This window comes from Podarcis cretensis (genome assembly GCF_951804945.1).
Source record: "Podarcis cretensis genome assembly, chromosome: 4".
Taxonomy (NCBI): domain Eukaryota; kingdom Metazoa; phylum Chordata; class Lepidosauria; order Squamata; family Lacertidae; genus Podarcis; species Podarcis cretensis.
This window is the reverse complement of record NC_137173.1, coordinates 28153223-28177871: the sequence shown is the minus strand read 5'-3', so window position 1 is coordinate 28177871 and position 24649 is coordinate 28153223. Positions and strand designations below refer to the sequence as shown.

General features: G+C 42.1%; 1 protein-coding gene across 2 annotated transcripts in view; it reads right to left on the bottom strand.

Annotated features, from left to right (window-relative positions):
• Positions 1-5611, bottom strand: part of FRY (FRY microtubule binding protein) — a 192737-nt gene extending 187126 nt beyond the window's left edge. The window contains exon 1 of one of the 2 annotated variants that reach the window (XM_079973234.1): positions 5296-5611. The gene's annotated coding sequence lies outside the window, so the exon portion shown is untranslated. The remainder of the gene's footprint in view (positions 1-5295) is intronic. The other variant, XM_079973235.1, reaches the window with a different exon arrangement.
• Between the last annotated feature and the right edge of the window lie 19038 nt (positions 5612-24649).

The following is a 24649-nucleotide window of genomic DNA, read 5'->3' as shown; positions in this document are numbered from 1 at the left end:
CGACACCTACATGTTGTACAAAGTCATGGCTTTGCAGAAGCGCACAAGTGCACAAGCTCTAGGTAAAATCGCATGTCATCTGGACCTGTGCATATGGTTTAGCTCTCCCAAAGAAACCATGAGTCGGAAGAAGATGAAAAAGAAGAAGAAGAAGTCGCCACAGGACAAACCTTGGCGGCAGATTGTGTTTAGGAGACGGTGACATGACATACAGATTTTCAAGCTGACAGAAATGCCATAAATGATGTCATTCTAGTATAAGTTTTGTGTCATCTCGCTCAGTAACCATGCGCTAGTCCAGAGTTGTTGTTCATGTCTGTCTAACTTAATTACAGTGGCAACAATCTAGATATGGGCAGCTAGATCGACACACACCCAGAATTGCTGCAAGATTATTTTACATGTGAAATGGAAACTGATCCCATGGATGCCAATCCTTGATGGGGTGGGGGAAGTAGCATGTCAAAATGCCCCAAAAATATACAGTGGTACCTCGGGTTAAGTACCGTATTTTTCGCCCTATAGGACGCACTTTTCCCCCTCCAAAAATGAAGGGGAAATGTGTGTGCGTCCTATGGGGCGAATGCAGGCTTTCACTGAAACCTGGAGAGCGAGAGGCGTCGGTGTGCACCGACCCCTCTCGCTCTCCAGGCTTCGCGGACCTCTCCGCAAGCAGCGGGAGCGCTCCCGCTGCTTGCGGAGAGTTGCCTGCATGCCGAAGCCTGCGCGCGCTGAGCTCAGCGCGTCCAGGCTTTGCGGACCTCTCCGCAAGCAGCGGGAGCCAGCGCTGGGCTCCCACAGCTTGCAGAGAGCTGCCTGTTTGGGGACTGGGGTCGGGGGAAGCTCGGGCCTCCCCTGCCCCAGCCCCGCGCCTGGGGGGGGGGGAATTATTTTTTTCCCTTTATTTCCTCCCCAAAAAAACTAGGTGCGCCTTATGGGACGGTGCGTCCTATAGGGCGAAAAATACGGTACTTAATTCATTCTGGAGGTCTGTTCTTAACCTGAAACTGTTCTTAACCTGAAGCACCACTTTAGCTAATGGGGCCTCCTGCTGCCGCTGCGCCGCCGGAGCACAATTTCTGTTCTCATCCTGAAGCAAAGTTCTTAACCCGAGGTAATATTTCTGGGTTAGCGGAGTCTGTAACCTGAAGCATATGTAACCTGAAGCGTAACTAACCCGAGGTACCACTGTATACCGGTATTTAAGAAGAGGAGTCTGAATGTCACCAGCTCTCAATATTTATTTTCTAATTTGTATTATTTTTCTAAGGGATTTAGGACTATTGTCAACTTCTATTATTTATCTTTCCATGTATCAATTTCATTTCCTGTTTAATCTATATAAATATGAACCCTTCAACTGGAGAAAGATAGTCGCCTTATACGTGATTTGAAGATTAATCTGTAGGTGGCATTGGATAGCAAGTGAAAAAGATTGTGTGTCTGATATAATTTTTTTAATGTCCCTACTACTGTTCACTGTATCAGTTCATCACAATCCCAGTATGGATTGTTTATGAATTATTTCGTACAGAGACACCATCTGCGCGCAAAAGACTGCCTGGCCTGCAAGCCGTTAATATATTTTAAAGACACACAGTATATTTTCACAAAGCAGTACACTATGTGACTGAAAAGATGGTTTTGACTGACTCCAATTTTACATATTTTTCTTAATGCTGAATATTATCTACAACAACAGTATAGAGTAAGATGTGACCAATGGTCTGACTCAGTACATGGAAGCATCCTATGTTCCAAACACTCTATGAATTAGCTCATTTTCATTTATGAGTGGAAACAGCAGGTAAAAAAGAAGAAGTTTATCTTTGCCACTTGCACTTGCTCAGTCTGTGTCTTACCTCTAAAAGATGTGACTCTCAGGAATATTGAAACCGGAGGATATACAGTGGATTTACATGTCACACGAAACCAAGCCAAATTCAAACTGTATTGTTAGGAGTTTGTGGATGCTAGACACCTGTAATCCCTAGACCCAGTGTTAAGTTGTGGGCGAACATATCAGACGACACAGGGATTCTTCCAAAGCAGCTCTTTATTTGTAAGCTGGAACAGAACTAACTGTTGCCATTTTCTAAAACTAGCCAATCACTGAACGTCACTTTCGATCCTTCATTTGCATACAAACTATCCAATCACTGAACGTCACTTTTGATCCTTCATTTGCATAACTACCTACAGTATCCCCCTGCTGGCCCAGGGTGAGAACTTCAGTACATAACACCCAGCATGTGTCAAAATGTAAGACAGACTAACTTCCTGTGTTGAGGTGATTGCCTGAGTCATTAAGAGGAGAAAGGGTCAAGGGCTTGGTGCAAGATGATAAATTGGAGGGGGCCCCTCCCTCAACAGGCAAAGGCAGAGTTTGAAGTAGAGTTTTGGAGCAGTAATGTGACCTAGAAATAAAGCACCAAGGCTGCAGCTATGGAAGAAATGAGACCCTTTTGGGGTGTTGACACTGATTCCCTCCATCACAGACTCAGGTTGTAATACTGTATATGTGCAAATAAACCATATGTCCTAAAGACATCCCAGTCTCCACTTCGCCTCATTTCCAAAAGGAAGCACGAACCCTGAGTAAGTGCCTGGAACTCCTGGAAGCTGGCTTTTTAAAACTAACTGGAGATTCTTTAAATAAAAAAACCCAGGTGATAAAAAAGCACCAGGTAGAAACAGTGCAACAAACAGAGATGCAGTGAAAGCTGCCAAAATAAACCTCCTAGTTATGCAAGGTGTGTGTAGCACTATATGAGAATGCAGCCAGGGACATTTCTTGTGACTTCCACTTCATCCAGCCAACTTGCATGTGACTTCTACTTTACAGTATTATCATATTTCATAATACAACACTAGTAAAGTTTGGCCAAATCAGCTGTGACTTTGTACATCGCATTGTTAGACATAAGTGCCTTCTACCTATGATGATGGAGAAACACCTTGCAAAGACTGTTTGTGCAGAGTCTTGGCAGGCTGTTTCTCCATCATTGTAGGTAGAAGCTTGTACAGTGGTCAAAACATTGAGCTACAAAACAAGGAAGTCTTCCATTTGAACCTCACCTGTGCTCTGAATTTATATGGTCATCTTAAAAAGCCACTTTTCTCCCTTGCATCAGGTCATTCATCCCCATCAACTCTGTTCACAGTATGACCCACCTTACAAAGTTGCTATAAAGACAAGGTTGACACTAACCACACGCTGTGGGCTGACTGGGGAAGTAATGCCAAAACTGTGCCGGGATGGGAACTCTTAATCTGCAAATGGAAGCTCCCACACGTTGTGGCTCTCAAATCACATCCTGTTTCCTAAATAAATGTACTGTAGGTATACCCACAATGCAATGAAAATCCTTCTGTGCTAACAGTGTGGTTGGCATCAATAGTCAGAGAGATCCTTTTTTTTCCCCCTTTTGAAATGTAATATTGCTAACTTCATAGATACCCATGTTATGTGTTAAAAAAAAATCTAAAGGCAAATGAAATACTGATTTGTGGCATGGGTATTGAAAGCCAGGTGTAATAACAAACATTGAAATTTAGCAAAAGCAAAGAAGGCACTTGTTTTCATGATGCAAAATGTAATTTAATAGTATTCCTCTTTACACTGTTCAAAAATATTGCAATATAGTGTTATACTGATAAAATCCCTCCAGTCCTAATTGCACTAAAACTGTAAATATATTTTTAGCCCAGGAGTATGTATATCTGCATCCCGAATATACAATATTAAGATAGGTTGATCCTGTCATGCAAATGTTACACACTTCAAATGTCCCTCCTTAGTCTTCAAGAGGGCTTTCAGTGTACTTACTGATCCATAGATCAAGGTCTTACTTAGATCAAATATTCTGAAATGGTGACATCCATTGATGTTAAGTAGCATCCCCTTTTCCAAATTATTGGTTTTAATTAAGACCACTATCGGATCTTTAACTCCTTTAAAAGCAACACATCTGATGTGCTACAAATATATTGCCAAAATCTCAAATAACATAATAATTTGGGGAAAAATTGTACATGTCATAAAGGTACCACCCTGATCCAAAATATTCCAGTGTCAAAGTAATTGTCCCTGTGCAATTTTTGTGCTATAAATACATTTCAAAACTTACAGTGACTTCAGTGTAACTTCCAAGCAAATATACTTTAGGACCACAGCCTACATCAGTCTAGACAGAAAGCATCAAAATGACCCTATTTAGTAATGGGCATTAAAATATCATTAGAAATAGCTGATGAAGTCACTTCCCTTTCTGTACTTAAATATGGATTAAACTATTTATAAAGGCACACAACTATAAAATGTGTCCAAAAATAAGTTATCTGGCACACGGAGCATATGGCAGGCAGGATATTTCTCAGGCCAGAGAGGGCAGCAACCCACAAATCTATTACCATCCAAGTGGTCATCATTTAGATACTGAGACGGACAAATAAACGAATTCCTGAAGAGAGGAGCAGCTCTTAAGGCACCCCCAGTTTCCTTCAAAGGGGAGAAAAAAGGAAGAGGAAGGGGCGCTACGCCTCCCACTGGATGAGGAGAAACAGCTTTTGCTGTTCTTGTGGCAGATCCTGCTCTCACAGAAGGATGGGTACAATCCAAGGGGCAGAGAAAGGAGAGAGGAGACAGTGAGGAGAGGACCAGAGGGAGGCAAGTCCTTCAGTCAGTGAAGAGGTCTTAGTGGAGTGGGAGATTTAGCAGCTCTCTAGGGTACTGGAAAGGGGAAGTCAGGAGTGCTAACTTGAATAAAATATTGGGGTGGGGGACCAGGTAAGCCCCGCCCTGCATAATCGATCACATGACACAGTGCACACACACTATTTGAATGGCAGTGTCCATCAACTTTGGGGGGGGGGCTCAAATATTTTACTGGGGGGCGAAGACCCCCTCCGCCCCTAGGAGTTGGCTCCTATGGGGGAAGTCATCGTGGCGAAGCGGGAAGGGAGCAGAGAGTGGGTGATCCTTGGAAGGACCTCGAGGGGGGATGCTGAGGGAAGAAGGGGATGTTAAAAAAAACCCAATAAAACTCCACACCTGGAAACCCCGCCTGAATTTAGAGAAGGGAAGATGATGGGGTGCAATGAGGATAACTCCTAACTCCCTTCCCTACTCGGGAAACTTTCTCCAGGGCTCCAAATGCAAACGGAGACCAACCTCTGGGGAGGGGCTGGGGGACCCTCACCCCTTCCAAGGCGCGGCTCCCCATTAAAAAAAGAGAGAGGGAAGCAGTGGGCTCGAGCCTCCTCGTGTGGAGCCCATTCCTCCCCTGGACTCACCGTATCCTCGCCTCCGTCGGGGCTGCCGGAGGTGGCGGTGGAGGAGGAGCGGCGGCGGCGGCGGCAGCAGCAGCCGGTGGCTCTTCTTTTTCTTCTTCTTCTTCTTCTTCTGCTTCCCTCCCTTCTGTCAAGAGGAGCCCGCCCCTCACTCTCCCGACGCTACGCCGGCAGGGCCCGCCCCCCACCCCGCCTGGCGCCGCCTCGCCTCTCACCTGCTGCCCTTTCATGAAGAGGGGCTCCGAGAGGCAGCGGCGGGGAAAGGAGGGCAGGAGCCGCGCGGCGCGGCCTGCTGCTTTCGCTCGCTCTTTGCGCGCAGATTCAATGGGGAGCCTGCGAGCCACGCGCGCCCGCCCGCCCGCGCGCGCTCCGAAGTTGAAAGGGAAAGAACAAAGGAGGAGGCTGGCTCCACCATTCCCGGTCGTTACTCTTGCGTCATCAATTTTTATAAGGGTAATCAGAAGGCGCCTCCTGCCCCGAGCAGCTTACAATCGGCATTTGCATTGGGTGCGGGGGGGAGACGTCATTGCAATTTATTATTTGCAATTCCACCCTTCTCTATAATCTCGCTCACACAAGCACACATCATAACCCCATTTTATATTTGCAACAACCCCGCGAGGTATCTGAAAATTAGTGATTGGTCTGAATCTGACAAAGAGGGCAGCTGCTGCGCATTCTGCCTAGTGTCACACTGACCACCTGTATTTCTGGGGTGAATTTTAGTACGCCCCTGTTTTTGCGTTTGTTTCAGAGCATTTTTTGTTGACCCCAGGACTGTAAACATTAGCATGAGGCAAACAAGTACAGTATGTCCAAACTGTTCTGAAAGCCCCACACTGAGGTAGTTCAGTTTTGCTGATTTTTATCCGTTTTATTGATAATTTTATTATGCACACGGCTTACAGATTTATCTATAATATTTTCTAAGTAAATAAAGAGTGTTTTCAGTCACTTGAAACATAACTTTGAAAACAGCCCCTTATAAACTATGTATATTCTAATAGCACTGCAAAGATTCCAAGTGCTTGTAATCAGAAATGGTTCAAGAAATGTCAGAAAACCCACTTGGCTTTCATTGCCAGTAAAGTATAGTAAGGTAACTTATAATTACTGAGCCTCAAACTGGCTGCCTGAGGTGAGCTGCCTCACCCTTCCTAGCCGTACAACCAGACTTGCATGTACTCTCTCTCTATATATATATATCCATATATGAGAGGAAAATATACAACACTATATGATACACACACACACTTAGGATCATTCCACCTTTTCATTCTGCCTTTCCACTGCGTTGTGTGAAACTACAAAATCTGTAGACCAACCTAGGATAGTCCAATAAGATGCTATTTTGCATACATTATAACCCTTCTGGTTCCTCCAAGTTTTAAATCTGTATTAATCTAACATATGAAGGATAAAAGATGAGAAACCAGAGGGAAACTAAAGTAAATGTATCTTTTGAACAAGCCACTGTTGGTCATGCCCCAGTGCTCAACATTATGAATGAATGCAGTTGTATGTATAGTGTCAATATTTTAGAGCAAGAGAAGGAGGTTTTGTGCTTCAAAGACCAACACATTTCTAGGTAAGCACACAGTTTAATGAAGGCAGCTGCACACTAAAGATATGGGTCAAGGAAAAACAACAACAGGACTGTATTTCCAGAATGTTATGAGATTTTGGAGAGTTTGCTACTGCAGGTCTTCAGAAACTGGTGTTTTGGTTGGCCCATATGTACAAGATTATCTCTGCTACTGAGTACAGATGGTTTTGTTTTCACACTCAAGTACATGTCACGAAGAACTAGCCTGCTACTCATTTACCAATCCAAACAAGAAAAAGAAACAGTCCTTTCCTTTATTGTGTAAATATAGACCTCACTGTACACTGCATCCTCCCAACACAGAAAATGTACCCACCTGTGCTGCAATTAGGCTTGAAAGTTCTATTTCAAGAGAAATAGTTTTTCTGTTGTTGTTGTTGTTTCTAATATTATTGCAGAGGGAGGGACGATCTTCCTGGTGCATTTACCTGGGAAGGGGAAGGTTAAATCCCTCTGGAAACTTGGGTTGAAAAAAGCTAGCATTCCTTTTGGAAGTCTAATTGCTATGGGTAGAGGGAAAGTGAGCATGCATGTGTGTATACACATGCACAGACACATATGAGCATGCATTGTGTGTTTGTAGTGTGCGCTTTATGTAGGCGTACATATTGTGACTCGTTCCATCCTCCCGCTGTGTCCACATCTGACCATAGCTGTCAACTTTTCCCTTTTCTTGCAAGGAATCCTATTCGGAATAAGGGAATTTCCCTTTTAAAAAGGGAAAAGTTGACAGCTATGCATCTGACCTGTGGCTCCCAGGGGGTTAGCTAAGGTTAATGCAGCGCTTAGACCCAAAAGAGGTTGCCTATTCCTGCTTTAATCTGTCATCCTAATATGCTCATATAAGCCTTATGGTAATATTCACTGCGCAAAAATGTGTGTCGTGAGTGCAGAACTGTTAATGTGTAGGTGCAGAACTGTTAACGTGTTCTTAACAGCAGAAGATACATTTCTCCCCCACTTCCCATATCTATAACTTGAATTTGAAACTTCCATTGGCTTCCATTGCATTTTCAGTTTAAAATTGGCCACTTTACACTTCCTATCTCAGGTAGACAATGATCTGAATTGAAATGTTCTATATTACAAGGGCATTTTAAAAGGTGGGTTGTGAAAACACCCCTGCCCCTCATGTCATCCAAGCCCATTAATTGGCTTCAGCACAAAGAGCAGCTCACATTGCAGCAGGTGTAGCAGAATCTGATGTCTGGCAAATGTCCTGTATTTCTGTTGCGCTCTTGTGAGTAATAAAATAACCATTGCCACTGAGAAATGCTCCTTCCTAAAGCACATTTCTTTACATTTTGTATCATTATGGAAGTAGCTTTTAGTCGTGGGGCCAGAAGCCCTGACATGAACCCACTTGTTAATTTCTCTGTGATCTATTGCTTAGTGAACCCGCACAAACGACATTTTTTATTCTCCAGTTCCTTCATTGTTTCGCCATCATTCCATTCTGCGTCTGTTAGTAGTAGCACAATGGAAGCAGCTAATACATGGCTCAAGGATCAATGTTTCATTCAGTTCCACTGTGCCATGCTTAGCACATTCAAAGCAAATGGTATAAAACATGGGAATTGAAGGAAAATGGACAGAAACAACAAGCATAAGGAAGAAAAGGGAAACAACTAACTTCAGTAGAAAGAATGGATTTGTTCCTTTGAATTCAGACAGATTCCTCACCATTCAGAACAACAATAGAAAGAAATACCAGTGATTCCCCTATAACAGGTGCAGGCATGAGTAAAAGTAAAAAGGGATATTGGACACATTACTAAGATGCTCTGCCTTGCTGTCATCCTTTACACTTTGTGTCCCAAAGCTTTGCCCCATATTTGGTTGTGCCAGGCAACAGCTTGGACCCACACAACAGAGGAAGCAAACCCTGGCATACTCCAGCTATCCAGCAGGACTTAGACCTGCCCTACTAAGTGGTATAGAAATTAAATAATCAATCAATAATCAAATGTGCATTGGGGTTTCACATGATACTCACTATTTTGAAAAACTCTTTCAGGCTGTGACCTTTAGCCTAAAGAAGACTAGATGACATGCCCCAATTGATAAAGTGCTTTTCCTCTGGTGTGTGTGTGTGTGTGTGTGTTTGTGCACTTGGAATGGTGCAGGAGTGTTTTTATTTCAGTGGTGAAGAGTGCCTGTTGAATGGTTGTTAATGGAATCGGAAACAGAATCCAAAGGTTTTGTTTTTTTAAAAAGCCAATAATATTCTGTTCAGTGCAAAATCGATATGGGGGAAAGATTTAGGGAGGCAAATAGGCATGAAACAATGGAAAATTATATTAATTTCATAATCATTATGCTATATATCAGCATATAGTAGGGAAACATATTAGAACTATGAGTCATTAATAATTTTATCCATGTGCTGCTTTTCCACAAAAAAGAATCAAGCTCAGAGCGGCTTACAACAAAGAAAACAGGAATGCCCCTCAAAATCAACCATTGCAAGAACCATTTCATAACATAACTGCAACTATGACATCATACCCCCCAAAAACACATTTTGGTACTATAAATAGAACAAGATTACATTAGCATCACACCTCCTGGTAATAGCAAAAATAACAAGGGAGTTTGACAGTTTCACCTTGATCCTATAAACACCTCTCCAGTGATATTCACAGTCCCTCTCCTGCAGCAGCTTCTTATAAGGCTTCCAAAGGCAGAGAACAGGATTGCTGGAAACACCTTTCCCATCCAAGTTGGTTGCCATGATATAAATGGTCCCATAAGGTAAAGGTACCCCTGACCATTAGGTCCAGTCGTGGCTGACTCTGGGGTTGCGGCGCTCATCTTGCTTTATTGGCCGAGGGAGCCGGCATACAGCTTCCGGGTCATGTGGCCAGCATGACTAAGCCGCTTCTGGCGAACCAGAGCAGCGCACGGAAATGCTGTTTACCTTCCCACAGGAGCGGTGCCTATTTATCTACTTGCACTTTGACGTGCTTTTGTTTCATATGGTGATTGAGGTCTCTTCCAACTTCTGGAGAGGTTGCATCAATATGGGGTTGCGTATACATCTTTGATGAGCATGCCGAATTCTTTCTCACTTCTGAAAATCAGTTACAATGATCATAACTAAAGGAAAAATGTAACCCCACATCACAGTTTCTGTTGCTGACTTTTAAAGGACTGAAAAATAGACATTTATCAGGGGTCCTAGTATGCATCATAACAATGTCTGCGTGGATAGTCACAGGCCAGCATTGGGAAACTCTAAGGGAATTTCATGTTGACCCATGCTGCTGAAAGGTTCACACATCAAATTAGACTTTTAAAGGGATTCGAGATTCCAGATTGCTGTGGGGCGGGAGGAACAGTTTTATTCATTTCACAAGCAGTTGAGGATGTGGGTGTCAACCACTGGCTTTATATTTGGAGATTGGATTAGGTGGTTTGTTTTTTGTTTTTTAAAGGCCTCTTGTTAAATAAGTGGTAAATAGGTGTTCTACCCTTTCTCCCATCAAGCAACTTGTTTAAAGGATATTTTTTTAAAAAATGCCTGACATCTAAGGAGCAGGAAAGGAGGCCAATGCCAAACAAATGCCAACAAAAGGAGCTGTCCAGCACTAGAGCAACAGTCTCAATCTAGTTTTGATCATAGCCTAGTGCATATATATGTTATTCTTCAAATGAGTAGTTACTTAAGGTTCTTCATTATCTGTAACAACAAATAATGATAAACATTAGAAAGGCAAGGGGGGGATCCACCTAAAGTTACCATAGAAGTACAGTGGTAAGATCTATCTGCCTCTCTTTATCAGAAGTAGGGAACCATCTAGGAAAGTGTTTATACAGTTGGATGACAAGGGAGTAAAAGACTTGCTAAAGGAAGATAAGGACAGCTGAATTAATTCTTCGCTTCTGTCTTCACTGTGTTTGCAGAACAGATAGCTAGATGACCTGAACTGAATTTTTCAGGAAGAACTGGAGCAAGAGGTGATATTCTAGATCTTACTGGCAAGTTTAAAAATAATAGCGGGCTCACCCAAGAAATCCTAAATAATTCTAATGAAAAATTTCTAACACAAACTATGTTTCTTATGCCCAAGATTGGTATCCATATCAGGGGACTGGAAAAACAGTTTATGTAATACCAGTTTTTAGAAGAGGGTCCAGGGAGATCAATGAAGTTCAGTCTAGTGTCTATTTAGGGTGAACTGATAGAGAAAATCATCAAGCATAGAGAACTACAAGCCTTGCTGAAAAGAATCAACATAGATTCTGTAAATATACATCCTCTTTCAGTAAGCAGCTTCCCATGAAATATCAAAGACAGTACAATTTGGCATAACCAGTTATATGTCTTTCCTCTGTGAACCTCATGGTTATTCTGCTAAAACAGGATTGGGGAACCTTGTGCTCCTCCAGATGTTTGTGGACTCAAACTCCATCATAGCCAGTGGTCAGGGATGATGGGAATTATAATTCATCAACACCCAGGAGGCCACAGGTTTCCTACTAATGCACTAAAATTTTAGCCACATGAGCAAGGACTGAAATATTTTTCAGGGTAAAAGTGTTGCCCTCCCTGTTTTCCAGCACAGCCTGCTCTCTGAAGCACCTCCCACTTGAGACATTTATAAGCAAAAGGCACTTGTAAGTCTCTTTGTTAGAACCTTTGAACTTTGGAGCAGTGGAATGAATAATGGAAACATTCCATTGTCTTCAGCATGAGCATGGCATTGTAACTGTAACTTGAAACTGAAATGGTAATAGCAGCAGCTGTTGGCTTATCATTACAGGGAAAAGGAATAAGGATATGTCAATACTGATGACAATTTTAGATTAGTCACAATTTCAAAAGAGATTATCATAATCATAAATGTGTTAGATCTAAATGAGTTAGATCAAATTCACAATCCACCCCCCCTCCCATGATTTCACAATTAAAAACAAACAAACTGATTTAGCCCAGCAGATCCTGGTTAGCCACTTTGAGACTCCTTAGGATAGTGATAAAGCAGGATATCAAATCCAAACTCTTGTTCTTCTTCTAGTTGGTTTATAACTCCACATTTTAAAGCCTTTTCTGTCTTTTTAAAAACCAACCTCCAGCAATGTCTGTGTGGTAATCATTTTAGCTTTTTCTTTAAAAGATCAATTGTGAATGCCTGGAGATAGGATTCAAGGCGCTGTTGATTGGCAGTATAAATATCAGTACACAGAACACCTAGGGTGAAAAACTGAAAGAGCATTTGAAACATAACCCTGTGTTTTTCATTTGCAAGATATACAAAGTGGCATAGATGTGTGTTATATTTTAAAAGCAGAGCCTCAAGGTAAACTGATTCCTCATTCCCAGATCTACAGAACTTTAATAAGAAAGCAAAAATACAACAATGTTTTTCAAATCATGAAAGAAAGAAACAAAGACGTTTGCATCCAAGGGGGGGAGGATTCCAGTATATCCTATTGCTGAAACAATGAAGTTGGTTGTGAACATAAGAGTCCTTTCTGAGCAGACTAAAGGAACATCTGGTTCAGCATTCTGTTCTCACAGTAGCCAATCAGATGCCTGTGGGAAGCCCTAAAGCAGGACACGCCCACAACTCTTCCCACTCATGTTCCCAAGAAAGTGGTGTTCAGAGGCATACTGTATTTAGTACTGGAGGCTGCTGACATCCATCTGTCTCAAAAGGCAATGGGGGCAAAGTCAAATTGCTGGAGAATCACAGCGCCTGCTGTGGCTGCAGAGACCAGTAACTTGTAAGTGCTGCCTCCCAGGTTTCTTACTGCATTAGCAGCGCCTAAGTGACCTCTCTGAGATGCAAGCCTGGGCAGTGTGTATGGAGGTCCTGGGATGCCCAGATGACAACAAACACACACACACACACACACACCCCTGGACTTGCTGATGTGGTCCAAAGGAAAGCAGAGCAAGACATTTGGTACCGCCTTGGCTGCAGGAGATGCCAGAATTTGTGTAGGGTTTGTTGTTGTTGTTTAGTCATTTAGTCGTGTCCGACTCTTTGTGACCCCATGGACCAGAGCACGACAGGCCCTCCTGTCTTCCACTGCCTCCCGCAGTTTGGTCAAACTCATGCTGGTAGCTTCGAGAACACTGTCCAACCATCTCGTCCTCTGTCGTCCCCTTCTCCTTGTGCCCTCCATCTTTCCCAACATCAGGGTCTTTTCCAGGGAGTCTTCTCTTCTCATGAGGTGGCCAAAGTATTGGAGCCTCAGCTTCAGGATCTGTCCTTCCAGTGAGCACTCAGGGCTGATTTCCTTCAGAATGGAGAGGTTTGATCTTCTTGCAGTCCATGGGACTCTCAAGAGTCTCCTCCAGCCCCAGAATTCAAAAGCATCAATTCTTCGGTGATCAGCCTTCTTTATGGTCCAGCTCTCACTTCCATACATCACTACTGGGAAAACCATGGCTTTAACTATGTGGACCTTTGTTGGCAAGGTGATGTCTCTGCTTTTTTTTTGCTTTTTTTTTTTGCTTTTGTGTAGGGTTTACTCCTTAGCATTTACTTCTTCCAAAGATGTCTCTTCCAAAGATGTCAGGGTTTTTTTTGGGGGGGGGGCTACTCCCAAAGCCTTTGACCCACTCTGTGATTCAGAACAGGCCCCTCCCCCCTTTCCACAGACTTTGATTCCCAATTCAGCCATTGGTAAGGTTGATTTGATTCCCCAATGTAGCTCTTCATTCACGCCTTCTTCCTTGGCAGGGAGGACGCCATTTGTAGCTTGCCTCAGGTGCCAAAATGTCTTGGGCCGGCCCTGTCATCATGGCTAGTAGTCACTGGTAGCATTATGTTCCATTCATTTGTCTGTAAGATACAGAATTCTCTATGCTGCATTGCAGAAAAATCCTAAGCAGATGGGTAGGGGTTGAATCACCTGGTTGTATGCAATGTAAACATTCATGGTAATATGAGCTGCAGGATCTTGTGTGGGCATAATGTTGGACTGCATTTTAGCATTTAACAACTTGGCAGGAGAAAACAGTTGTAAAAATCCCAACAACTAATAAAATTATATTACACTAGAATAAACACTATCATTTCTTGGATAGGTATTCATATTTTAGCAATGTCTTTATCTTCATCCCCCACAATTATAATTTTTAAGAGTATTCTAGGTCCTAACCTGCCATGGGGGAAAATATAAAATAGGAGCGTTCTGAATAATTTTTAGCTAACAGAGCCAGTGATTCATCCCCGTCTTTCTGAAGCTTGGTGCTGACTTTCCCAGTTCACACAGAATTTAGAAATCATTCTTACAGCCATGTCCTACGCTTGTTTACTTGGAAACAAGAGCCACTATCCTGTATGTATTCCAAGTAATCATGCAGAGGACTGTAGCCCCAGACACATTTATGAAAATACTTGTTATTCAGCGAAGCCCTTGGGACCCATGGATGAGTGAGGACTGTTAGACAAGACTGCTAGGGAGTAGTGAGAGAGCTTAGCCACAGAGGCCAAGGTCAAACGGGCCCCAAGTGTACAGGAGCAACAGCATCTTAAATAGCAGGCAAAAGCTCACCCCATACAGAAAAGTGCAAAACTTATGGGAAAGATTCATCAAGAGTCAAGGTCTCCTTGAGATTGAAGTCCTCCTCAAAAGGAAGCCTCTCTTTGACAAGAGCTGATGGAGTTCTCCTGGACCCCTGAATGTGGTTTCCCTAACAGCAACCCACTATGAACCACCATCGGCAAGCAACAGATATCTCCCATGTTTAAGAAAATATTTCATTTCTATGCTATTCATGCTGTTTTAAATGTGTATTCTATATTTGACCTTTAATAATGTCGTTTTGAAATCTTTAAGGCACCGTATTTTTTGCTCTATAAGACTCATCTTTTCCCTCCTAAAAAGTAAGGGGAAATGTGTGTGCGTCTTATGGAGCGAATGCAGGCTGCGCAGCTATCCCAGAAGCCAGAACAGCAAGAGGGATTGCTGCTTTCACTGCACAGTGATCCCTCTTGCTGTTCTGGCTTCTGAGATTCAGAATATTTTTTTTCTTGTTTTCCTACTCCTCCAAAAACTAGGTGCGTCTTGTGGTCTGGTGCATCTTATAGAGCGGAAAATATGGTAATTTCTTTTGTTCACTTTGCTGCGTCAAATGTGCATTCTCAATGTGTATTTGTAATGCATTGTTTTGACATCTTTAAGATAGTATTTTAGTTTGCTTTGAATGTATATGTTTTTCCTTGAAATGTTTCATTCAATGTTTCGATGTAGGTTAACAGCTTTGAGATTTCTTTTCCTTAAAAAAATATAAAGTGGTATAGAAATGAAAATAATAATAATAATAATACAGAAAACAGAGAGGGGGAAATTGGGCAGCAGTTTCATTTTACTTAGGTTTTCCTTTTGGAACAGATATAATCTTTTTTTTTTTTTACAACAAAGGCAGGAATCCAGCAGATGGCACCAGTGAATGTTATAAAGAGAAACTTATTTGCAAATGCAAAATCTTTGCAAATGTGGCTCCTTGCATTTTATGTCTGGAAGGTAGTCTTTTGACACAAAATGTACACACGTTGGTTTCACTCCTGCTGACAAAGAGAGATCTGAGTCAGATTCTATACCTCCCAAAAGGGCTGCTTGCCTTTTTCATATGCAGATGACACAACCTTGATGGCAGAAAGTGAGGAGGAATTAAAGAACCTTTTATTGAGGGTGAAAGAGGAGAGTGCAAAATATGGTCTGAAGCTCAACATCAAAAAAACGAAGATCATGGCTACTGGTCCCATCACCTCCTGGCAAATAGAAGGGGAAGAAATGGAGGCAGTGAGAGATTTTACTTTCTTGGGCTCCATGATCACTGCAGATGGTGACAGCAGCCACGAAATTAAAAGACGCCTGCTTCTTGGGAGAAGGGCAATGACAGGCCTAGACAGCATCATGAGAAGTAGAGACATCACCTTGCCAACAAAGGTCCGTATAGTTAAAGCTATGGTTTTCCCAGTAGTGATGTATGGAAGTGAGAGCTGGACCATAAAGAAGGCTGATCGCCGAAGAATTGATGCTTTTGAATTCTGGGGCTGGAGGAGACTCTTGAGAGTCCCATGGACTGCAAGAAGATCAAACCTCTCCATTCTGAAGGAAATCAGCCCTGAGTGCTCACTGGAAGGACAGATTGTGAAGCTGAGGCTCCAGTACTTTGGCCACCTCATGAGAAGAGAAGACTCCCTGGAGAAGACCCTGAAGTTGGGAAAGATGGAGGGCACAAGGAGAAGGGGGCGACAGAGGACGAGATGGTTGGATAGTGTTTTCGAGGTTACCAGCATGAGTCTGACCAAGCTGCGGGGGGCAGTGGAGGACAGGAGTGCCTGGCGTTCTCTGGTCCATGGGGTCACGAAGAGTCGGACACGACTAAACGACTAAACAACAACAACAACAAACCCATTTTTAATATCACCTCACTGTTTCTAATATTATCCCTAGAAAGCACATTATCGGAAATAGCATGGAACAAATTCCCATAGGGACCGACTGCTAGGTCACATCCCTGATCTTTAACAATTTAACTCTATGAATGTCCGCTCAGAAGGAAGCTTTAATGAAGCTTACACCTTGATAAATGGAAATAGGGTAAGGCAAAAAAAAAAAAAAACCCAAACACAACTTTCTCCTTCTTCCTCATATGCCTGTCTATTAGATTGTAAGGTTGTGGGCTAAGTTTTGTATAGCGTTTTTGTGTTATTTTAGGTGCTTAAGAAATAACTATAGATATAAATGGCTAGTTAAATAAAATAGGTGATGGTTCATCTATGTTGAGAGTATACCACTCAAGAGAGCAGATTCCCTGAATGTGCTTTGTATGTGGATAATCTCTCTCTCTCTCTCTCTCTCTCTCTCTCTCTCTCTCTCTCTCTCTCTCTCAACAGTCTGGTTTCTGCTAGACCCCTCAGTTTGGTTGTGACTTTGCAGTGAACTGTAAAATTTGACTTTGTATTGTAAGGCGTGCTTAAACCAATTTTCCAGTTCGAGCATAATCAGAAACTATGATTTAACTAAGCACAGTATCTTTCTTGACGCTAAGGGAGGAGAGAGGGATAAGGAGGAAATGTTCAGGCACAAGACTTGTTCTAAGCCTGATAAGCCATGGTTTATTGGATAACAATTATTATAGCTGAACCTAAAGGCCTAAAAGCAAAGATGATCTGGTATGAAAATCAAACACTGCTGCCATGGGCTTAGCCAGGATTTTTGTTGTGGGGTGGGGCAGGGCTTTGTTGGCTGGGCCGGACTTTTGTTAGGGGGGACAGAGCCAATGTGATTGGTCAATTAAGTACTTCTATTGTTTTACTTGATGGGGGGACTGCCTGGCCTGCCCCCCCCCCCGGCTACACCCATGACTGCTGCATTCTATCTGTAATAGTATTTTCTTTCTTAATATTTTCTTCTTGTGATGTTGGCTAACCAAAGAAGAGGAATGAAACCATCTGGCTGTCAACTGCAAATTTAAACGACTTTGAAGATTTGATGGATGCCAGGAGGATGAAAAGCGGAATGCGACGGAGACTGAACAGTCAAAACCGTTGTCAAAATCAAGAAGTCGAGGTGTCAAGAGACAAAGATGAGCTGATCATGTCTCTTTGTGTGTGTTTTTTTAGGACTTCTGAAGCGAGTATGATTAAATATATAGGCTACAGAAGGGGAACATTTGGACTCCAACCTGTAACAGCACGGTTAATAGTTAGGAATGAAGGGAGTCATATTAAGCACAACAACATTTGGAGGACCACAGGTTCTTCATCCTTGATATAGATCTTGAAGCTGTGATGACAAGACAGTGGTCACATTATGTGTTTAGGTTCTGCCATACTGTTAAATAGGGCTACCATACATCTGGACATTCCTGGGATCCCAAAGGCAGAATTGATGCCCAGGGGAAATTTCTGAAATGTGGCATTTTGTCTCCTGGATCTTAGGCAAGTCAATTGAAAAATCAAACTTTTTCAGGCTTTTTTGTAAAAAAAAAAAAAAAAAAAAAAAAAGTTCAACAACTTCCTTTTGGGTTTTCCTCAACAACTTTCAAGGTGTCCTGGTTTTTTACTTTAATCCTATGCTAAAACACAGCATCTGAAGAAAAGAAGTGCTTAGGAAACATTCTGGAAAGCGAAAGAGTTTTCATTAAGGTAATTGACCTGCTATTCAAAGATGAAATGAATGTCACCGATAACATTAAGATGAAATGATAGGTGCAGTACTCTGAGGTTGTGAGACCAGCATGAAGACATCATGGAAAATCAGCACTGTGGCCTTGAGGGGGAAATGGCTTCAAACCAGTTTTATCTGAGGAATAAAACAGAGAGCACTTTTCTCTGCCCATCATTATAGATTTATGGATTTTAAGGCCAGAGGGGATTACTATGATTGTCTAGTCTAACCTTCTACCCATAACACAAAGAGCTGAATGCATCTGCCCTGCACTTATTTATAGCTCAAGCGAGTCTCACTGAAGATAGAAATGCAAATAGAATTATGTCGCGCGGGGAGGGGGGAGCCTCTAAAAGTATGATCGATCTCTGTTTTTCTACTTAAAATTTCTATATAGCTTCTGTTCCTTTTTAATCTTAATGTAATTCACTTTCGGTAGTTATCTTGTATGCATCTTTTTTAAAGAGTCCCCCCCCCCAATTGCATTTAACCTGACTGCTCTCTTATAATGGCTTTCTTCAGTGTGGGTTGTTAAGCAGTTCAAGCTTTGACATCTATTAACACAGCATTAGTGCGTACCTTGAAGGGTCAAACACTTTCCTGTAGATGACCACACACAACACACTCCACTCCAGGAAAACCAACAGCAACACAGTCCTCATTGTCCTAGAGGAGACCAGCGGCTTAATGGAATGCTGGGGAATAGAGTTCTCCAAAGATGCTTCATTAGGTCAGTGGGCTATAAAATTTTAGATAATATGTAGTATTAGGTAAGTCTTGAAAAATATAAACACTTTTAGGGGAAAGTCACATAGCAGGAGCCACAGCAATACAATATATTTTACAAAACTCTCGTTGCTGTTATTAATTTATAAAGTGTGTAAAATTTTCTGAACACTGTACAGAGATTTAAAATAAACAGTCCCTGCCTATAGGATTACAATCAAATATACATGATGCAAAAGGAACAGGAGGTGGGGAGGGAAAAGGGAAAACAAAAACATTAAAGTGCCTGTTCTTAAATTATATGCAATTACACACCTTAAAAAAAATTGATTCTACAAGAAACAAAAATACAGGTCTCGTGTGTTAACTCACAAACAATGCAGAAACAGGTAGACAAAGGGTTGAGGAACTGGAGTCCAAGCAGTTAAGTTCCTTTTAACAAAGAAAACCTCTCCAGAAATAGCCAGGTTTTTTTTTAACCCTCTATAAATTCATTTATATAGGTTGAAAAGGGAAATCCAGCTCGCCCCCCAAACCTTTTTTTAAAAAAATACCTATAAAAGTAGGCCATTTTAAGCCAATCTCCATCTACTGTGGGAAAGGAGGCAGTCTGTCCAGGGTGAGAGACACATCCACTGCAAATAAATCTCCAAATTGCTTCCTACCCATTCCTTCCCATCCTCTAAATTATGCATACTATTCCATGCTGGGACGCGGGTGGCGCTGTGGGTTAAACCACAGAGCCTAGGGCTTGCTGATCAGAAGGTCGGCGGTTCGAATCCCTGTGACGGGGTGAGCTCCTGTTGCGCGGTCCCTGCTCCTGCCAACCTAGCAGTTCGAAAGCATGTCAAAGTGCAAGTAGATAAATAGGTACCGCTCCGGTGGGAAGGTAAACGGCGTTTCCGTGCGCTGCTCTGGTGCTGGCCACATGACCCGGAAGCATGACCCCTCGGCCAATAAAGCAAGATGAGCGCTGCAACCCCAGAGTCTGTCACGACTGGACCTAATGGTCAGGGGTCCCTTTACCTTTACCTTTATTCCATGCTACTGAAATCAGAGTGGTCTGAGACCAGACTGAGAGGGGAAAGAGGTGGTTATAATTAACATAATTGATCTTATAATGACCAACTGGAATGACCCCAGAGAAGACAGTTCTGGGAGAAGAGGAGCCAAAATTGTAGTTTTGTCCTAGCAAACCCTATGAAGTTTTTTTTATTGTGTTTTATGACATTTTTATTTTATATTGTTGCAAGTCACCCCGAGTAGTGCTCATAGGCTCTAGAACAGGGGTCACCAACCTAAGGCTTGGGGGCCAGATACGGCCCAGTCGTCTTCTCAATCTGGCCCATGGATGGTCCAGGAATCAGCATGTTCTTTACATGAGTAGAATGTGTCCTTTTATTTAAAATGCATCTCTGGGTTATTTGTGGGCCATAGGAATTTGTCCCCCCCCCCAAAAAAAAAATAGTCCGACCCACCACGTGGTCTGAGGGACAGTGGACCAGCCCACGGCTGAAAAAGGTTGCTGACCCCTGCTATAGAAGGGTGAAAGGGACTAATGTGATCCAGATGTATATCCACCTTCTCTCTGAACAGGGTTCCTAATCAAGTGTGGAAATCCATGAATGGAAGCTGGTTCAATTCACAAATGTTTCCTGGTTGGTTTGTTCATTTAAACTTATCTAAAATAGAATATATGGAATTGGCGGAAATGACTGGCAGAATCCAAGACCAGGGAGAAGAGTCGGTAGAAGAAGATTGGAAGAAATTTAAAGACTATTTACAGAAGTATTGTAAAATTAATGAATGTTAGAATGATGTCGGCATGAAGTCAAGGGGTTCTTAGCAGTAACGCTAGAAAGGAGTAGGTGAAAATGGATTTTTAATTGGCGAGAAAGTAAAGTTATAACATATTAAGATAAGGGATTAAGATAAAAATAAAGAGGGAAAGGATTTGTTGAGTTAATCAATCGAACTGGAATACAAAAAAAGGGAGGTGTGGGGAGGTCAGCGAAACAGGTAAATGAAAGATAAGTTATGGAATGATGGATTTATTTTTAATTGTGTTTAATTTTTCTGTATTTTGTATTTTTCTTTTTACCTTTTTACCTTTTTATCTTTTTTCTTTCTTACCTCTGTAACCTTTTTGAAATTTCAATAAATATTACTTTAAAAAAAAAATAAACTTATCTAAAATAACTCTTCATTTCCAGGCTGAAAACTTATACATGCTTAATTGGGACAGTCCCATTGAACACAGTGGGATTAACTTCTGAGTAAATTTGCACAGGATTTGGCTGCAATATAATATTGATTATATACGTGGGTTCCCATCTTTGAATGAATATTTTTGTTCTCTATTCATGTATGTTACTCATTTCAATGCTAATCTAAAATGGCATATTGGTTAACAACATTAACAGCGAGCTGCTGAAATGCCATAGAAACCTTATCAATTGCAGTTAAGCATTCAGAATTGTTGTCGTTTTGGAGAAAAGGTGTATTTTTCTGTAAGAATTATAGCTGAGCTCCAAGTATTACATGTAAAGATAGTGGAGAGATCTGTTTAGAAAGTCTCATCATAACAGCCCAACACAGAACATTCATATAATAGTGAATGGATTTCATTACTCGAACAGGCTGAACAATCTCTTTTAATTTCCCTTCTCTCCCCATGCCAAAGCATGTGATGTGACTGGTATTTGTTCCTTTTCTGAAAATTTCAGTGCACTGTCAATTGTGTGGATTTCAAGGATATTTTGGGTTATAGCCAACATGAGTCATAGAATAGATCCACTGAAATCAAGTTGACTATCTACCCTTTATCTTTAATAACTACATGTTCACCTTCTCGTAACTTTTCTCTCCCCTTTCCTCAAATTCATCATTTTGCTCATCTTCTCTGAGGTTAGGTCTGCCTTCCTAGACTGCTACTGCGTCCATCTTTCTCCAGAACTATTTGTCACTGACTTCAACAACTTTGCCTCTATTTTGCCGAACCAGAGCAATGAGTTTACTGCCCAGAAACTCCATCACAAATATGTTTTCAAAGCTGTCACTAACACATTTGCCATAGAGGACCTAGTTGTTTGGAGTAAGTGGACCCATTTGCAAAAGCAATGTTGGGATTCTTCTCAGCCTCCAATCCCAAGCAAATTCCTCAGGTGGAGTGGGTCTTCTGAATAAGTCCTGTTCTATGATTGGGACAGGAGAAAGTTGAAGGAACCAGGATTACTACTAGAGAGTGCCTTCATAGTCTTGGTAAAGTTCCCATATACAGTGGTACCTCAGGTTAAGTACTTAATTCATTCTGGAGGGCCGTTCTTAACCTGAAACTATTCTTAACCTGAAGCACCACTTTAGCTAATGGTACCTCCTGCTGCTGCCGCACCGCTGGAGCACGATTTCTGTTCTCATCCTGAAGCAAAGTTCTTAACCTGAAGCACTATTTCTGGGTTAGCGGAGTCTGTAACCTGAAGCGTATGTAACCTGAAGCGTATGTAACCCGAGGTACCACTGTACTTCTTTTGCTAGTCACAAGTCAATGGCTGACAGTGACTAGGAAATAAGTCAAAACAAAAAAATTCCTTCCAGTAGCACCTTAAAGACCAACTAAGTCAGTTCTTGGTATGAGCTTTCGTGTGCATGCACACTTCTTCAGATACACTGAAACAGAAGTTTCCAGACCCTTCTATATAGTGAGAAGGTGGGGAGGGGTATTACTCAGAAGGGTGGTGGGAATGGGTGATTGGCAGATAGCTGTGATGAGCCTGTTGACGACTCTTAACGACTGCAATGGGTCTTACAGGAAAAAGCAAGGGGTGAAAAGGTGAAAAATGGCTTTGTCATGTATAATGAGATAAGAATCCAAGGTCTTTGTTCAGACCAGGTCTCTCCATGGTTTTAAGTTTGGTGATAAGTTGCAATTCAGCAGCTTCTCTTTCCAGTCTATTTCTGAAATTCCTTTGTAGTAAAACAGCTACTTTGAGATCTTGTATAGAATGTCCTGGGAGATTGAAGTGTTCTACTGGTTTCTCTGTCTTGTGATTCCTGATGTCCGATTTATGTCCGTTTATTCTTTGGCGTAAGGTCTGGCCTGTTTGTCCAATATAGAGAGCTGAAGGACACTGTTGGCATTTGATGGCATACACAATGTTAGACGATGAGCAATTAAATAGTCCCGAGATGGTATGTGTGATGTTGTTGGGGCCAGTAATGGTGTTGTCCGGGTGTATGTGGCAGCAAAGTTGGCATCTGGGTTTATTGCAGGCTCTGGTGCCAGTGTCCGTGTTAGGTCTGGTTGTAGTATTATTGTGGGTTAGGAGTTGTTTAAGATTGGGTGGCTGTCTGTAGGCAATGAAAGGTCTTCCTCCCAGAGCTTGAGAAAGAGAACTGTCATTGTCCAGGAGAGGTTGTAGATCTCTGATGATGCGTTGTACTGTTTTAACTTGGGAGCTGTATGTGATGACTAGGAAATAAGTGTCTCTGGAAGACAGGACCAAAGAGCAGACTTCAGTTTGAGAAAGACACAGAGAGCTGAGTTTAGTTTCTATAAGCAACTTAAAAGGTAAAGGTACCCCTGACCGTGGACGACTCTAGGGTTGCAGCGCTCATCTCGCTCTATAGGCCGAGGGAGCCGGCGTTTGTCTGCAGACAGCTTCTGGGTCATGTGGCCAGCATGACTAAGCCGCTTCTGGCGAACCAGAGCAGCGCATGGAAACGCCGTTTACCTTCCCGCCGAAGTGGTACCTATTTTTCTACTTGCACTTTGACGTGCTTTCAAACTGCTAGGTTGGCAGGAGCTGGGACCGAACAACGGGAGTTCACCCCATCATGGGGATTTGAACCGCTGACCTTCTGATTGGCAATCCCTAGGCTCTGTGGTTTAGACCACAGCACCACCTGCGTCCCTATAAGCAACTTAGGATGCTGTCAGTGTCCCTGGAGATCTGATGTGGCACTTTGGTTGGCTGGTTTATTTATTTATCTTCCAGCTTTCCTCCAGGAAGCTCATGCATGGTTCTTCCCCTCCTTGTTTAATCCTCACACAACAACCCTGCAAGGTAGGTTAGGCTGAGAGACAGTACCTGGCCCAAGTTGACTCAGTGAGCTTGGCAGAGCGGAGATCTGAACCATGATCTCTAATTTAGCTGCCTCTCTGGCAATGATACATCCAGTTACCCAGGAGTAAGCCCCACCAAATTCTTCTGAATTTTGTGCTGTTAAGCCTGGGTAGCAAAAGGCAGCCTATAATTGACTGTGTTTTAACATATTGTTCGCCTATTAATACTTGAGGAAGATGCAAACATCCTCCACAGGATGGCAGTGTTCTACATGGTTAAGGTACAACATTTTCCCTGTGTAAATGTATTAATTCCTATTATTCTCTCTGTGTGTGTTTCATTCAAGAGGTCTAGATAGAAAACAGAGGATTATATGTATCTCTTATCTATGCACACATACTTAACCAAGTGAGGATTTATTTGCAAATGACATGCTCCTGAAAGGGTAGCAACTATATCTGAAGAACATTTCGCCTTTTGTGCTTGAGAATAAAGTGTGTTTAGCAGGATCACTGTCTGTTTTTGCATGCAAACTGGTCAACAATTTGTTCTTAGATATACTGACTTCTCTACTAACACTGATGAATTCTTGCTTAAAGGATGCTGGATTCTCCTATGTTGTCCTCATTTATTTTTAAAGTGCGTTTTTCTATTGCCATCCCCTCCATGTACTATATTACTGTATAATAAAACACTAACTGTAACAAAATATGTGCCTTGGCAACCTTCCAAGCAATGAAATGACAAGTAAATTTCGGAAAAATAAGCTGATACCTGAAAATCCATATTGCTGTGTGAGTAACCCCATCCTATTTATTGCACT